Source organism: Temnothorax americanus, unplaced genomic scaffold (genome assembly GCF_048541705.1).
Source record: "Temnothorax americanus isolate GAGA-0224 unplaced genomic scaffold, ASM4854170v1 Scaffold47, whole genome shotgun sequence".
In the NCBI taxonomy this organism is placed as follows: Eukaryota; Metazoa; Arthropoda; class Insecta; order Hymenoptera; family Formicidae; genus Temnothorax; species Temnothorax americanus.
In genome coordinates this window covers 315,651-330,294 of record NW_027509624.1, presented here as the reverse complement: position 1 = coordinate 330,294, position 14,644 = coordinate 315,651, and the positions used below count along the sequence as shown (strand labels likewise).

Below are 14,644 nucleotides of genomic sequence, written 5' to 3'. Positions count from 1 at the left end.
TTATGAATGACCGGGGGACAATTCGCCCAATTCGCAAACGTTTATCTTCGACTGTGTCGCGCATTTATTAACGATCCAATGATCTAATCAATCTTTGGTACTGTTCCAGACTCGAATAATGAAAATATAATGTATACGTTCCAATTTTAAAGACGAAACGCTGCGGTGGCCTGTAGTTTGTTTATGTTTCCTTTATATGCGTTCACGTTTACTGCAACGCTCGATCGTGCAACAGCATTTGATTACGTACAAATTGCGAGATCATTGATAGACAACGTGATAAATCATTATTGTTGAAGTCTGAGAAACATGTAAAAAATTATGCATGTTCTAAATATTAATTCTGTCGCATCGCAGTTACTACTGTTAAAACTGCAGTCTTTATTTTATACCAGCGATCATTTTCACTTCACCAAACGGTCCGAGAAAAATACATCAATTCTCAATCCAAAAGGCATCATGCATGCAGATGCGGGTTTTGTTTTATATGCAGTTTGCGTTATTTCCGTGATTCGCATCGCGTCGCATGGAGAGGCTCGCAGAGGCGATTCCCGCGATTGCGGTTCTGCGCTTCGGACTTCTATATACCTGGCCCGGGCCGACACTGCGTTTTCCACGTTTGGCTAAATAAAATACCACGGGCTCTCCAAAAAGAGATTCAAGATCGCTCGACCGTTTGGCTAGAGTTTGCGCGGTGATCTCGATTTAGGCGCGTGACATATTTCCACGCATCCTCTGGCTACACGTATCTGAACGCACCTGTCGCACCTTCTCCCTCCGTTCTTCTGTCCTGGCCTCCCGCACTACGGTAGAATCTAAATATCGTATCTCCGACCGAGGAGGATTCACTCCAACTGCGATTCGCGCGCATATCCGCGTGTTACTGCGCGGCCTACATCCGAGGCTAAATCCATGGAGACTCCGACTCAGTGACGAATGGATCATCTGCGTGGATTTCCGTGCGATCGCGCAAGAAAATAAGCGACCTATCCCGTCTCGTCGCGACTTATTCCACAGTGATGATACACTTAAAATTTATGACAATGAAACACATTTTATAAACGTAATAGTTATTGCATATAATTATGATAGTTAATATAATTCTATGCGAGATGAAAATATCGCTTTTCATACGTTTGTCCTTTTCTTGAGAAAATTTTGAGTTAAGTTAAAAAAAGTGCAATTATTTTAAATTTAAGATATATTTTTTTAGTATTAATAATTTCCTATGTATATATCATTAATTGTCTTTTTAAAATTAATTACGATAAGCATTCTTACGCGGTACAAATTTTTCATTCTATGTTATTTATCGTGATATATTATTAAAAACAGTAAGTAATAAATTAAATTTATTACTAGTAGATTTAATTATAAAAAATAAGATGGAGGATTATGTAAAAGAGATATGATTACCTATAATTTTGAGCAAATTTAAATATATTCATAAACGGTAAAATTAAATACATGTACGGTCGTATTTTCTAAATTGCAACCAATATCGTTTTAAGAAATAAACATATCTAATTTCGTCTTATTTTCAAGCGCATTGATCTTCCTGCCATTTGAGCGCGCGCCAAACGGAATGACTCGTGGCAAAAATTCCAGGCATTTCCGCGCGATTGGCAAAGATTTTCGCGATGAAAAAAAAAGAGGAGAAAAATCACGTTGAAAACCTAGAGACCGCGGCTCTCATCGTGACGTGCAACAAAGTTAGTTTGATCGAGTGCGCCGGTCTTCCGCAACGCGGTGGCCGATGAAATTTCCATTATTACACGTTCAAGTACCCGCCAACGATGTACAACGTCGCGATAAGCGCGCGCGCGCGCGGATGATAATTACTTCACAAGCGGGGAAATCAGAGAAGTTTACTCCGCTCATCGGGCATGGAGTTTGCCGATGTTACTACCGTCGCGGCGTCGGGAGTACTCGCGGGTTGTAACTTATGCGTATTTCCATAGGGTCGCGAACTTCAGCGGTACCCCGAAGTTCCGCTAACCTTGCCTAGAATCAAGAAAGCAACCTTAGCGCAGCTTAATCAACTCGCGTACGCAACCGGCTTTATAGCTGAGCAGAATACAAACTTGAATTTTTATTAATAATTTTCATTAAATAATGAAATATTTCTTTAATTTTTCATATAGCACTATGGATGCGGGTAAATTAAAAATTCCATGAATAAATAATCTATAAAATTATATTTCTAACACTTTCATGAAAGATCACAAATAAATAAAATTGATTATACATTAGAGAAAATTGTTAATTTAAAATAAAAATGAAATATTTAATATTGATACATTTCTGAATGTATTTATAATAATTGTTGCAAACCGTTAAGTATTAATGGTATAACGATTATTTTGTTATTCTTTCTATTCTATCAATTTCATGCAAAATACTCAACAGTGTTAAGACTTAAAAACCTACCTACTTCGCATCTATTTATTTTACAAAACTGGACATTTTGTGCTCGTAAATGTGCGATTCTAATCGAGATTGTCAGGAAATGGTCAAGGGTCTCGTCATTTAGTCTGATGCGTTAACCCGAGATACGTCTGTACTTTATAGTGAGTTAATTTCGTCGTGCGTCGAAACACGATTTTGATGAGCCCTTTCGAGGAGCATTTAATTTCCTCGTGACTCTCCCTGACCGAATAGAGAAACGTTGCTTTACGAGCCGACGATTTATCGCGTGCACGTATACGAGACGACATGCGAGACCTATCCGGGTGTTCCTGCGGCAAAAGAGGAAGGAAAGTCCGCGATAGCCCAGCCGGTTATTCGTCGGACATTGGATGTCGTTAAAGTCGTTGCCGTCAATGTGGTCTCCGCGTAAAAGCGGCTTTTCCCCCTTTGCTTTTACGACCATCGTCCCGTTCACTGGGGGGTACCGTGGACGAACAAATTGGTTACACGAAGCGGTGGATTATTTTCGCAATGGCCACTTACGTTTAATTTTATTTTTGCGAAGTTTTGTTACTTAAGAGCGTATGACGCGCTCGATATGGCGGTGCAACGATCGCATTTGCCATTTCAAGCGCGAGGCACACATCGTCTCAGGTTAATCGTAAACTGTATTATCGTCGTCTTATAAAACTTTACGAATTATATTATTTGTAGATACTTCGAGCATCATACTTACAAAATTAAATCTATTTTGTGTAGTTATAATAATTTTTGCTTTCTTCTTTATTGTACATCATTCGCCGGCACATTCTATTTTTTCTATTATATATCTCTATATTCTATATTACATATTTTCACATTATATCTCTATTCACGTTATATCTCGGGGAAACAATATTTTCCACAAACACAACAATGAGTCATGCCCGTACGCTCGTGCATACTCATACAAGCATATTTTTGCATCGTTAATTAAATTTCAACGCGTGCGCATACGAAACAAAGGGCCCTCATTGAGCGTTCTTGCCGACGATTTCTCCTCTGTTTGCGCGATCGTGGAGGTCCGCCAACAATAACGCATAATTTTTGCGAGGGCGGAGAAAACGATTAGCGGGAAGAGGGGACGGTCGGGGATGCGAAAAATTTCATATTCGACGTCAGCGTGGAAAATGCATATGCATACGTGCGGCATATATTTCTGCCTGCATCGCGTATATTTGTGCGCGTGCCACGCGCGCGCCTAAATAGCAGGCCCCATCCCGGCTAGTCCTTCCCGTCCTCGTTCCGGCCGTACATTGTGCCCCACCCCTCGCTCCATCCCCTTGTGCCGTTTCCTCTCCTCGTACCTCGCGGAGCCGAGCTTTTAATTAACCCGTTTGTTTGTCCGCAGGTTGGTATTCTTGAATTGTGCGGCTCTACGTGCGCCGGAAGTATCCCGAGACCACCAACGCGTATTCCGCGACGTGTAAGTATGGTACTTTTGTGTGTGTCGGTGTTTGGGGTCGACGAAATTGCATTTTCCTTCATCGCACTCGATTCTTCTGCCGCCGTTTTGTCAGTTCCGCCATTTGCGCTACACCCGAAGTACATCGTTACTATATTTTTTGTAGCGCATTTGGCAAATTTTTATTCACAAATTACATGAGAAGCTTAATTCTGTGGGTCTTGATAGGTCAAAAAATATTATTATATCCTTCGTATGTGTAATGTAATAATTATATTAATGAGCGAAGTACATCATTATTTACTTCAGTATTTGCATTACATGTATAATATATAAAAGTAAAGTTTGGACTCTTTTGATACACAAAAAAATAATAAGCTTCTCATATAATTATCGCATTATTAACACGCTTCGATATATTGACGCTTGATCTTTGCATCTTGTACGATTAGATATTATATTGCTATATATAACTCTAAGAGAATCTTACATGATATTTAAAACATAATATCTAGATGAAGATATATACGTTTTATAAATAATTTGTACAGTACAAAGCTAGTATTGTTGATGAATATAGATCCCGTAAATTTTCGTGGTTTATCTACTTTCGAGTTTTACGATATCAGTCGCTCTCTCGTGTATGTACATATGGCTTTACCACGCTTCGAACCTTTCTTAACTCCGTAAATGCCCCGGGGATTTCGAGAGGATCAAAGAAGCCGTAAATCGACGACCAAGTAGCTCGAATCCTCTCTATCGAGAACCTTTGCGAACCCCGACAGTAGTGATGTCCTATCGACATATCTTCCGACACTGTTTCTCGATCGACGTTTCGCGAACGTCGCCCTGTCTCTCTCGCAAAATTTAAAATGACATTTCTCTGAATTCATGACGTAATTCCAATCCATAGGCATGAATTCTATAGAAGAAATGTTCGGTAAACTTAATTATATTCTCGTCGAAATGATATCCAGTCTTTAAATTGAAAATATGTCGATATATTCTACAATATAAATTTAAAAAAATTTTTTTTTTCTATTCAGAGCTATATGTGAATATTAAAATGGTGAATTCTAATAAGCTCATGTACTTTTATATGAACAGTTAATAAATTTGTCGTAGGGTATCGTACTCCAGAATAATAGGCATAACTTTTCTCGCTCGGGGGCGCGACGCGGAGTTAATTATAAATTTCATATATCGCGTACAAACTCAACAATTTTAAAGTCAAACTCGAAATTATCCTGGAACGAGCGGGTAATGTATGACACGGCAAACAGAAAAGTGGGAGGGAGAGGGAGGAGGAGAGAAAGCGCAACCAGGTTACAACTATAGGCCACGTATATAGAAACGAACTATGCGTGCGGATCTAATTTACGCAGACGCAAGTACGCAAGCAACGCTTTCAAAGTAAATTGCATTTCCCTTTGTCGGGCCCGTATCGCCTGCTCCTCGCTGCGGCGCGTCACTATGCACAATACGCGAAAATCAGCACACCATACACGCACACGTATACACACGCAGAACTACAAAAAAAAAACGAAGGAAAGAGAGAGAGAGCGAAAGGGAGAAAAAATGGGCGGGTATAGGAGGGAGGGAAAGCGACGGGGCTCGTTAAGAGCCCATGAAAACTGTATGGAAAATAAATTGCATGGTCAGCGAGAGTATAGTTGTGAGAGAATTACTCGCGCTATGGCTTTTGCGCAATATGCGTCCGTCGTGCACATATAGAAACACAGCTGTGTTCGCCTAATATACATCGGGCAGATTCATCGAGTTAATTAAACTTTGAGGTAATACGCGCCATTCCCGGTAATTTTTTTTTGTTTTAGTTGATACCCTCTCCCCATAACCTCGGGCAATAGGATATAACGTCGCGCACGGGTGATATTAAACCGCAATTTAATTGCCAGCTAATTCTTATTCGGCGGAAACAATATACTGTCTGCTGTAGGCACGATAAAATAAATTGTTTTAACATTTTTAACGGAAGAGAGGTCGTGATTTCGCAATTATTCGACTATTAATATTGTAATAATATAAATAATCCACATTATTTATATATATATGCACACGCGCGAGATTTTATTTAATATTGAAAAGAACACATTATGATTTTTTAAATCTTCTTGTGTTTAGTTAGTGTATAAATTTTTATTTTTAGTTTTCATAAATCTTGGATAATTTGTGACTGATAACTCATAATTATATCTAAAATTTATTCATAAAAGTTTGTATGACAAGAATTTTTTATTTGCGAGGAAATGATTTAAACATTCTATAATGATCCGATGTGCCATTAGCTCGTCGTAACAATACCTACCTCGCAAGCGCAAATAACGATAGTCGTAAATTTGTATCAGATCGCAGTGATCGCACCGAAGCGGAGTTTCCCTTTTTCCATTGAAATGATTGATCGAAATTCATATCTCGTCTTTTAGCTTTGTCGATTCGCTCGCCACGTTCGCCGGATGTATCCGCCATTTATTTATGAAGGCACAGGCATTTTTACGTAGGTGCTCTTTTTTTATCGTTCTGAGTCGATATACGCAGAGGGTCGCGGACTCTCGCTGGTTGATCGTATTTCAAAGCTCGTTAAATCGCGTTAACGGATGCACGTCAGCAGGATGCGTTTATACCGTATAAGATTTTAAACGACCCTATACATTTCACTTTGGCCATTTATCGTCTGTAAAATAGGCTAGTTCGGCGCCAGACAGCGCGAAACGTCAGGTTTCATTGCGGAAGCTTGTTTCGCGTTTCAGTTTCATATCACATCATCAGACTAAACGTGAGGTAAAATGAAGGCGAAATAGTGATAGATATACCTACTTTTAAGTACATGCTCGTAAAATTATATATTCCTCTTTATTATAGCATATTCCTGTATGGTTGTATTATACAAAAAGGAAAAATCTAAAATCTTATAACAAAGTAATAGGATTAACATTTTTTTGTCTTAACCTCGGTCTTAACAAGAAATTATTTAATCTGAAATATGAAATAACGATTACTTTATTTAAAGCGACAATTTATACACTTAATTTTTTACACCCTGGTTTTTTCAAACTTTTAAAGTAACGTTAAGAGAATAATCTGATATTAATATTTAATACACATTGTATCTTGGAATTTCTATTTGACAAAATTACTTTACAATAATTTCTCATATTATAAACATTTATTCTTGCGATTTTATAAACTGATACTGCTAGTTATACAATGATATGTTGTAAAACATCGCGTTTACTATTGCTGTGGAAAGTAATGATTGATTTCTCGAGGAAATTGTGAAACTTTACCCAGCAGCCGTTGACACGATTGTGGCGTCATGAAGGAAGCATCTTCGTTAATAAAACTTGTTTTCGTTGAGGTCGCGCTGATCCATCCATCATCCATTAAATTACACGCCGTCGCAGTTTGTCTCGCGCAAAATCATAATGTCGCATAATTAAAGTGAAATTATGTGATCGAAAGAATGAGGAAAGTTTTCGATATTTACTTACGCATGGAAATGCTATTTCCGCCAATTTATTAGGCGAAGAAGATGGATTATTGGATAACTTATGTTATCTCGCACTTTCTCGTTCTTTCTTTTCCTGTCTACGAAGTTTCACTTGCATACATTTTTGTTTGTATGGTGATCAATCAAAATTCATTAATTAATTTTATTATTTGTCACTAGACTTACATAAACTACAGGAGAGGGAATTTGATATGATTACTTTTTTCCGCAGATTGTTTTCCCAAATTAATCAATTATTATATCAATATTAATCAATGTTACGTGCATGCATGCGCGTACGTTCGTGCGTTGCCTATATATTCGTAATTTTACATTACTTTCGACGCATGTTCGCTAATCTGATAGGAGCTTGCACCACATTCGGATCTTTATAAAACTCCGAGAATGGCGAAACGGACGATTACATCGCGTGACTCGATGCGCCGGGTCAGATTACACGTGGCAAAGAGAGCTCAGCTCCGGCTTTTGCTATACCTTCGCTGATCCTAAATCCTGTTGGCCCTTGTCAACCGGAGTTCAAGAACTCTGAAAGCGACGTGGGCGGCCTCGAGGCCGCCGTATCTCCACCCACCTTTCTATCCCTCTTTTACGGGCGCGAGATATATATTTCGAGGATATAGCCGACGCGTATGGAGGCAGCTGAGTTTGGCCGTAAATCGACCATGCAAAATTATTGTCCTCACACCTCCTTCCCTGCTCTGAAATTCGGATGCGCCGATGAAGAATCGCGTTTGCCACATCGGCGCGCCACCCCATTCGTTCGTTTACACCTGGGGATCTGCAGCTCCCGTTAAATGTTTTCACATGTCGATTCAATCATCATTATATATACATATTTCCATTGGTTTCGCTGAGTTCGCGTTTTACTTTTAATTCTATTTGTTGATATTTAGGATTAAAATGCCGATAAAATAAGATAAATAGAAAATTAATTGTTTACTGCACGTGATTAATTAATTAAGATTTATAGGATGCCAATGATATCACGATTAGAAACATTTATCCTCGCGCGCATAATCAAAAATATTTGATTAAATATTTTTTAATTTAATTTTTGCTATTAATTTACGATATTCATATATATACATATAAATGGTCATTCTTGTTGTGTATTTACGGATTTTAAAACACATAAATTTTTTATACATTCTTTCATTATTCAATCACCGTGAATGATCGTCGGGTGTGATAGCCGATAAAAACTTTGTCCGTCTACAATATATATGTATATATATATATATATTATACATATATATATTGTAGACGGACAAAGTTTATATATATATATATATATATATATATATATATATATATATATATATATATATATATATATATATATATATATATATATATATATATATATATATATATATATATGTAGGTCTGGAAGTATGTTCCGGGACTTTTATTTTTGATATCGGTATATTCCGGGACATTTGGCAGTTTCCAGGACTGTCCTGGAAAAAATTGATGTCCTACGGCATTTTTCGGGACAGTTTTTTGAATCTGATTACATATATGCGTTATATTCCAGGACATTTCAAAAAACGTAAACAGTCACGGAACATACCTCTGGAAATACATATATATATATATATATTATACATATATATATATATTGTATTGACGTATTATTTAATATCTTCTTAAAAGGAGTGGCTGGTGCACGAGAGTGCGCCAAATTACCTTTTTATCGTCCTCGGTTTCTGCCCGAACGCGCGGCTTTATATAGCAGTTAGTGCTATTAAGGAAATGCGCTTAGAGCGTTTCGAACATCTGCGTCTTCGTCATTAATCCTCTCTCCTACGTCGACTCGTCTCATTGCCTCCCGAAACAGATAGACCGAGTTCCCCCGTTGCCTCCCTTTTTATCTTGTCTTTCGCTCTGCAGTTACGGCAATTTTGCTCTTCGTCGCGTTTCATAAACATCCACCCCCCTTCTCTTGCCCGCGGCTCGTTTGTGCTACAAATTGCTCTAAGAAGATTTCGTTGGGCGACGCTTTTGATAGACGCTCAGATCGTGATTTACGTTCCTTGCTTTATACTCACTTTGGAATTCGCGAGGCTGCTCTGCAACACACGCGCGCGGCTTAATCCTAAATTTTGCAAAAGGTAGTAAGCACAAATTTGAAATTACTTATAATAAAAAATATAAAGAAAATATACCTAATAATTACTTAAATGAGACAGAGAATAATTGGAACTTTTACTTCTTCCAATGCGATTTTCCTATGATACATTATTCATAAAATAGAAGCTAATTAACAAAACTATATAACTAAAAGTAATACTTCATTATATTAAAAAATTATACTTGTTTGTGCTATACCTATTTATCTTATTTATTATTTATCTTCCAGATTATATATATATATATATATATATATATATATATATATATATAATCATATAAATAAATCAATAAACATATATATATATATGTTAATTTTTGCATTTATTTCTATAGATTTAAATTGTGCCCTTTTGATTCGCGATTATATGGTATAACAATTCGGTCATCATTACGACTATAAATAGGTATACAAATAACCCAACAGCCATACTGCGACACATCGAATTCTTTCGTAGTAACGACATTTGCCCAGAAGCCTACCCTCTTTTCTTTAATCAACCGACCCGACTGGTAGGGCAATTACTCCTCTGTCGTCGCACACGCGCGCGTGTAATCGTCACACGAGCACATTGGCTAACTGGTTTCTCGATCTCAGAGCGCAACCGAGGGAGATCGCGAGAATTAACTCGGCGGGCAAGCGAAGGGAGTGGATGTTCAATGGCGCGATCTTCGCTGCGTAACGAGCGGAGTGGCAGATGGCTTGGAAAATGTAGGATTAAGGAACTAGCGAAACTATCGAATTACCAGAGCCGGCGCGCCACGGGGCCGGGAACGAAGAAACGAATTGGTGGGTGCCGTTCACCATCCTCTTCTACCGAAAACGCCGCCGAGCAATCGCGGCAATCTCGAATTTTGCCCGTACTGCGAGCGGAAAACGTGATAGAGATAACGTCTGTTATCGCCGGCGGGATCGTTGTTGTTACGAACGAGAGTTGTGTACTCACCGTGAAAATAATCTGAGTCGGTGGTGAATCTAGCTGCTAGCTTTCATGATCGTCGCTGCAGAACGCTCGCCGGTGACACGCAAACCTAAATCGTTATGAGTTCGTAGCTCGCGGGTCTCGTCGAACTTTATCGCGTTATTAGGAAAAACGGAAGTCGATACCTATGGTTTTGAAGGAAAGGTAAAAATTGGATAAAAGGTAATCAAAGTCAACATTTTATATTTTGTAAATTTTGTGCAATTGGTCGGCATTTATTGATCAACTCTCAGTTCATCGCATTACAGAAAGCACGATATGCTCCTCTTAGAGTTAATATTGCATTCGTATATAGTGGATATGCGATATGAACGAGAGATACGCGCGATCACTATTAATCACATTGAATTCAGCGGAGTATCCTGCGCTAGTCGATTTCGAAGCCACCGACGAAATCCCGCGGGCATCACGAATCGGCAATCAAGCGACAAATTATCTCCAATCCCACGCGTGCGTATCGTACCTAATTTCCGATGGCTATCCTGTGTCGTATATGCGCGACGGGAATGACGATATCAAGTTAATCTGTCGTTCAACTTGATGCACGCCGTATATCTCTACGGCGTAAAGAACGTTACGCGTTACTTCAATCGAAAGGAATATTCTCAGTAATTCGCTGAGTAATTATTTCAGGAAGCGCTCGGCTATTGAAAGCCGGCGTGGACGAATTATGTCGGCCGGCGTAACGAGCCAATCATTTATCGTCGCATTTATCCTGTCAAAGGTACAAGCTGCATGCACTCAGAGGTGGAACTTTCGACGTTAACCTGTTGCTTCAACGGCGGATTTATCACTCGATGAATATTTCGTTGTAATCACGACGCGTCTCACGACTTAATAATTATGAGAATAATATATGGGTACTTCTTTTATCGATCGCTTGAGAGAAGCACGCTTATTGCATAGCAATATATATGTCAATATCGTATTAATATATCTCAAATTCTATTGGCAATTACTAAAAGATTTACGTAATTTAAATTACTCTTGGTTCTTCGCAAAAACCCGATCGTTATTTCAATAAAAAATTAAGCGTATCCCGGTACGAATAAATAACGATTTCATGAACGGTAGCTCGAGCTACCGCGCTCTTTCGTTTTCTTATCAATCCCGAAGCCACCGTAATCTCGTGAGCTCGCCTCTGAGGAGGCGCTTAAGCCGAGAGAAGCACACAGCCATCTAGGCAATCTCGACGGTATCCTCCGGTCTAGTCGCGGCGGCGTGGAAGACAACGTCACGGCTATGAGGGGAAGTGCTGGCGGGATATAGCTTTATTAAAGTTAAACAATTCCAAGGCGGCGAAGCGTAATCCTGGACGCGCGGCGTATTGGCACGAAGTGCTTGCACGTGGTATCGTCTGCCACCCTCGAGGATAGACGCCGCCCCTCATCGCTTCGGTTGCACTTCCACCCCTCACCTCCGTTCACCCGATCCTTCCTTTCACTGCACTCTTGCTTCCCTCGTTGGCTCTGCGAACGGAAAAGCGAAAGGAACCTTGGCACGAAGTATCTCCGGCGCAAGGAGAGAGAGAGATACGATATGTTATTGTTACCGCGATGCAATAAAGCTCGCTGCAAACAGAAATTATGATCTAAGGGGTCAAGTTTCTCATATCGGAAATTCCTTTTCACTGCTATTCGCTGCTTTCGCTATTTTACACTGTAGATTATAAATAGTATGTATCTCGTGGTACTATAATTTATTTAGATATTTATCGTTATTTTAGATTTTTCGTTATTTTATACGCATCTTTTTCTCTGTTGTATAAATATTCTATCTTGTCATAATTATCTTAATTAGTTAATCTTATATAGTTTAAATAATCTTGTCGCAACCTTGCATTCAATCTGATATTTTTTTTTACTTTAGATATATTCCATTTATTGCGACGGATTTACAAGAAAAACAGGTCTGCGGTTATGAATTTACAATAATTAGTCATAGAGCGTGAACCACGGGTATGAATAACTACGTCCATAAATTTTCGCGGACGTATCTTACACGCGTGCGTGTACCTTTTCGTTACTCATATGTGAGGTGATCTCTCAAACTGAGAAGATTTGTTGCACAACGTCGACGTATCTACACTTCTCGAGGTATATAGATTATTGTGACAGTTGAATAAAAATTGTTCTCCGCGCGTTAAACCTCCAATATCTGAAAAAGAAAGAAACGATAAATTTTTTATTATTGTTTTTCCAGTATTTAAACTATCGATTTAAAAAAAATTAATTAAAATCGATGCATTACAACTCGAGATACAAGCAAAAGAAAACGCCGAGTTAGGAATACCCGAATAGGTGTAGACAGGGACTTTTTTGCGTGTACTTAGGGTTAATATCAGACAGTCTTTAGGATTTAATTCGCAATTTAATCATGAAAGTTTCTTATAAATAAGAGTGAGTATTTGACCAAACTGACGTTTAATATCGTAGTGTTACATTAATTCATTCGACGTTTCGACACTAGTTGTTTTAGTAATCTCTTGATAAGGACACAAAACTAGTGTCAAAACGTCGAATGAATTAATATAAAATTACGATATTAAACGTCAGTTTGGTCAAATAATCACTCTTGTTAATTTTCACTGACGAAGAAAAGAATTTTATATTTTCTTATAAATAACAGATAAAATGCGCATGCAACTATAAGCGTCGTTTCTCTTATTCAAATCTCGCTAAGAAAAAACCGATGTCAAATTTTTCAAGAAAAACCTGTCGTTAAATATTTTCAAACGATGATGGATCACTGCGTATAACTGCCAGGGAAAGGGTTGCAATTCCTCACTGCCCGAAGTGATCTGTTTTTATGGATTCGCGTAGTTCCTCTCGCGTGCGCGCCGCTCGTTTCTGGGCGAAGCCAGCGAAAGAAATCTCGCGGCGACCATTTCGAGGCTTTATCTACCGAGTTACGTTAACGTCATGCCACTCTGTCTCCCTCGTTGTCGGGCGTTTTTGTCGGGGGTTGATCCTCCCCCGTGTCGCTCTCATCCAAGAGCGCAATCCCCGACCTCTCGATCGTTATCTAAACGATCATTTTCTCGTACGGCCGCGCGAGGATAACCCAGGATCGTTCTTCCAAGGATCTACGTATAACGATCGTCTGGATCCTGCGCGCCCGGTTGATCTTTGCTTCGTGCCAACGATAGAGAATTAACTTGTGCCATTGTTACGCTTCTGCGCGCACCGACGCGACGACGCGCGACGTTATGACCTCGCGATTCTCACGACGCTCGCGCTTTCAGAGAGCGCAATTTAAAATGTGCTTTCCGAGCTTTTGTCCAACGAAATGTCCATCAACGTTTATCACAGAATTGCCGTGAACTTTTCACCCGCCATTCCTTATAGATTCTCCGAGAAAATAGACGATTATAAGTAATCTCTAATCGTACGAGATAGAGGAACTTTTTTCAAGAATTTAATTACTTCGTTTATTTAAAGGAATCTTGTTGTATTTAAATTTAAACAGAGAATTTTGTACTAAATATAATTTTTATTTAAAATTTTAAAAATTTAAAATTTTTCTTTAATTGCCTAACTTTAGTTAGAGTTCTTTATTTTCTCTCCTTTTAGTATATCTGACTTTAATTAGAGTTCTTTATTTCCTTTTGGTATACCTAATTATTCTACTTCTTTCCCCATTTGTGCATTTATTCTCCGATAGTAAAAATTTTTATTCGCGAGTATGAGATAACATTTCAGCTTTATTACACTTATTGCTTTTGAAAGTTTATAAGAAAGTGTTTCCACGAGAGCAGATTTCGCTCAATTGATATATCTTAACGGATTGATTAATTGAAACCTTTCACATCATCGACTTTTATCTGAAGTTGAATTTTAGTTCGCCTTGTTTTCCGTTTAAAAAAAGGTATATAAGAATTTCGCGCGAAAACTTGGAGCAAACTTGGAAGTTTCTTACGCAAGAATGTGCGCAGTTTCAACCGAGGAATTCTGTTAAAATTATTTTTCTTTTTATACATCTGGTTCATGGTAGCGTAAAGATGCAATTAAACTAGGCTCGGAATGTTATATAACTGCAGAAATCAACTTCGCTATCCGTCGAGGGCTTATTTATTTGTCAAAGTTTTTCTCAGTCACGTTATTTTCCATACATTCACATAAATTGCCCTTTATTTTATTAAATGCG

General features: G+C 38.5%; 1 protein-coding gene and 2 long non-coding RNA genes across 4 annotated transcripts in view; 2 read left to right on the top strand and 1 right to left on the bottom strand.

The window, feature by feature from the left end:
* The window catches only part of Ror (tyrosine-protein kinase transmembrane receptor Ror), a 254,960-nt gene that overhangs the window by 79,637 nt on the left and 160,679 nt on the right, over positions 1–14,644 (top strand). The window lies entirely within an intron of this gene.
* The window catches only part of LOC143903425 (uncharacterized), a 38,815-nt gene that overhangs the window by 799 nt on the left and 23,372 nt on the right, over positions 1–14,644 (top strand). Inside the window, exon 3 of the long non-coding RNA XR_013258714.1 lies at positions 3,800–3,874. This is a non-coding gene — a long non-coding RNA (uncharacterized LOC143903425). The remainder of the gene's footprint in view (positions 1–3,799; positions 3,875–14,644) is intronic.
* LOC143903426 (uncharacterized) overlaps positions 10,826–14,644 on the bottom strand; it is a 157,286-nt gene continuing 153,467 nt past the window's right edge. Inside the window, exon 3 of the long non-coding RNA XR_013258715.1 lies at positions 10,826–12,655. This is a non-coding gene — a long non-coding RNA (uncharacterized LOC143903426). The remainder of the gene's footprint in view (positions 12,656–14,644) is intronic.